The 3,235-nt window shown below is 39.7% G+C and overlaps 1 pseudogene; it reads left to right on the plus strand.

Moving 5' to 3' along the window:
* Positions 1 to 712: 712 nt before the first annotated feature.
* On the plus strand, positions 713 to 1,749 carry LOC103253002 (annotated as a pseudogene).
* The last annotated feature ends 1,486 nt before the right edge of the window (positions 1,750 to 3,235 follow it).

Consider the following 3,235-nt stretch of genomic DNA (forward strand, 5'->3'; position numbering starts at 1 on the left):
GGCAAAAAGAACAAAGTCAGAAGCAACACATTATTGAACTTCAAACTTTACTACAAAGCAGTAACCAAATCAGCATGGTACTGGTACAAAAATAGACAAACACATGAACCAATGGAACAGAACAGACAACCCAGAAATAAAGTTTTTCACCTACAACCAACTGGTCTTTGACAAAGTCAATAAAAATAAGCACTGGAGAAAGGACACACTTTTCAATAAATGGTGTAGGGAAAATGGTCTACCATATGCAGAATAATAAAGCTGGGCCTCTTTCAGCATATACAAACATTAACTCAAGATGTGTTAAAGACTTAAATGTAAGACTTCAAATGGTAAAATCCTAAAAACAAACAAGCAAACAAACAAAAAACCCAAGGAAACACTCTTCTGGACCTCAGCCTAGGTGATGAATTTATGACCAAGTTCTTACAAGCAAATGTAGCAAGAACAAAACTTGAAGTGAGACCTAATTTAACAAAGAGCTTTTACACAGCAAAAGACACTATCAACAAAGTAAATAGAAAACCTACAGAATAGGAAAAAATATTTGCAAACTGTGCATCCAGAATCTATAAAAATCAAATGAATCAATAGGAAGAAAGCAACCAACCCCTTAAAAAGTGGGTAAAGACTCTTGCCAGGCATCCTCGTGTGAGTGACATTGTCATTAAACCTTGCGTGGCAATCATTTACTCACTGCTGTGATATCCAGAGAAGTCCAACTACTTCCTTAAGATCATTCAACTTTTGGATGACTATTCAAAATGCTTCATTGTGGGAGCAGACAATGCGGGTTCCAAGCTTGTAAGAATTTGGTCATAAATTTATCACCTAGGCTGAGGTCCAGAAGAATGTTTCCTAGGGATTTTTTTTTTTTTTTTTTAGGATTTTACCATTTGAAATCTTCCATTTAAGTCTTTAACACAGATTCTTATGTTCCTTCGAAGAAAGATTGAATGATCACGGGCAAAAACACCACGATGCTCATGGCCTTCCAAGGGCATCTGGAAAACAACCCACCTCTGGAGAAACTGTTGCCTCATATATGCAGGAATGTACGCTTTGTGTTCACCAAGGAGGACCTCACCGAGATCAGAGACATGCTGTTGGCCAACAAGATGGCAGCTGCTGCCCGTGCTGGGGCCAGTGCCCCATGCAAAGTCACTGTGCCAGCCCAGAACACTGGTTTGGGCCGGAGAAGACTTCCTTCTTCCAGGCTTTACGCATCACCATTAAAATCTCGAGGTACCATTGAAATCTTGAGTGATACACAGCTGATAAGACCAGAGACAAAGTGCGAAATGGGAGCCAGTGAAGTCACACTGCTGAACACACTAAACATCTCTCCGTTCTCCTTTGGACGGATCATCCAGCAGGTGTTCCACAATGGCAGCATCTACAACCCTGAAGTGCTGGACATCACGGAGGAAACTGCATTCTTGCTTCCTGGAGGGTCTCTGCAATGTTGCTAGTGTTTGTCTGGAGAAGATTGGCTATCCGACTGTTGCATCAATACCCAGTTCTATTATCAATGGGTTCAAAGGAGTCCTGGCTTTGTCTGTGGAGACTGACTACTTCTTTCCACTTGCTGAAAAGATCAGGACCTTCTTGGATGATCCATTAGCCTTTGTGGCTGCCACCCCTGTGGTAGCTGCTGCTACTGCTGCTGCTGCAGCTCCAGTCAAGGTTGAAGCCAAGGAAGAGTCAGAGGAGCTGGACGACGATGTGGGATATGGTCTCTTTGACTAATCACTAGAAAGCAACAAACTCAGCCAGCTTTCTTTGCAAAACAAGGAGTTACAGACTACTTCTCTTACAAAAAAAAAAGATGGACAAAGGATAAAAGAAGACATACAAGTGGCTAATAAACATATAAAAAATGCTCAACATCACTAATCATCAGAGAAGTGCAAATCAAAACCACAATGAGATGCTATCTCACACCAGTCAGAATAGCTATTATTAGTAAGTCAAAAAGCAACAAATGAAGGAGAGGTCGTGGAGAAAAGAGAATGCTCATCACACTGCTGGTGGGAATGTAAACCAGTTCATCCCCTAAGGAAAGCAGTTTGGAGATTTCTCAAAGAACTAAAAGGATTTATCATTTGATCCAGCAATCCCTGAGTATATACCCAAAGAAGCATAAACCCTTCTACCAGAAAGATACCCGCACTCCTATGTTTAACGCAGCACTATTCACAATAGAAAACATATGGAATCAGCCTAGGTGCCCATCAGCAGTGAATTGGATAAAGAAAATATGGTACATACACACATGAAATACACAGCCATAAAAATAATGAAATCATGTTCTTTGCAGCATGTGGATGCAGTTGGAGGCCATTATTGTAAGTGAATTAATACAGAAACAGAAAACCAAATACTGCCTATTCTAACTTCTAAGTGGGAGCTAAACACTGAGCACACATGGACATAAAAATGGGAACAGACACTAGAGATTCCTAAAGAGGGGAGAGAGGGAGGGAGGCAAGGGTTGAAGACTACCTATTGTGCACCATGCTCACTATTTGGACAAAGAGTTCAGTAGAATCTCAAACCTCAACATCATGCAAAATACTCATGTAATGAACCTGAACTTGTACTCCTTAATCTAAAATAAAAATAATGAAACAAATTCATTCCAACACTAGCTTATTTTCTCTCTAGCTTGAATAGCTGGGAAATATGCTGGACTATTTATAGAACAAAATCCAGACAGGAAACATAGATTCTTCTTTAGCAAATCTAATGCTTGGCATGAAAGTGACATAAACCAATAGTGAAACTTTGCTGTTTGAACTTTCATATTTCTATCTGTGAATTTGATAAACCATGAGCTAGTAAAGACCATGGTGATAATTCACAGAATATCTATTAGACATGTAGGACCTGAGATTATGATAGATGAGGTGCATGGAAGGAAGTCATCATGTCCCTTTCAACTTTATTAAAATATGGCTTAAGTAGTTTTAATCACATTCTGCAGGCAGTTGCTGAGCATGCAACATGGAGAGCCAGCTGAGTTCTCCAAATGGAGTGGGAAGGAATATTTACATTTTTCTCTATAGATGGCACCACCTGGGGTACAATTATGTGAACAGTGCTGCTTTGAAGTTGCATCAGGGAATTAGCAGTGCTATACACTTGGCTCTATACTTGAAACACAAATTAATAAAACATTCTTTCTCCAAAATGTTTATAAAGGTGGGAAAGCAAATTTGCTGAAATACGAGAC

Source organism: Carlito syrichta, unplaced genomic scaffold (genome assembly GCF_000164805.1).
Source record: "Carlito syrichta isolate Samal-C Ts95f unplaced genomic scaffold, Tarsius_syrichta-2.0.1 Scaffold189852, whole genome shotgun sequence".
NCBI lineage: Eukaryota > Metazoa > Chordata > Mammalia > Primates > Tarsiidae > Carlito > Carlito syrichta.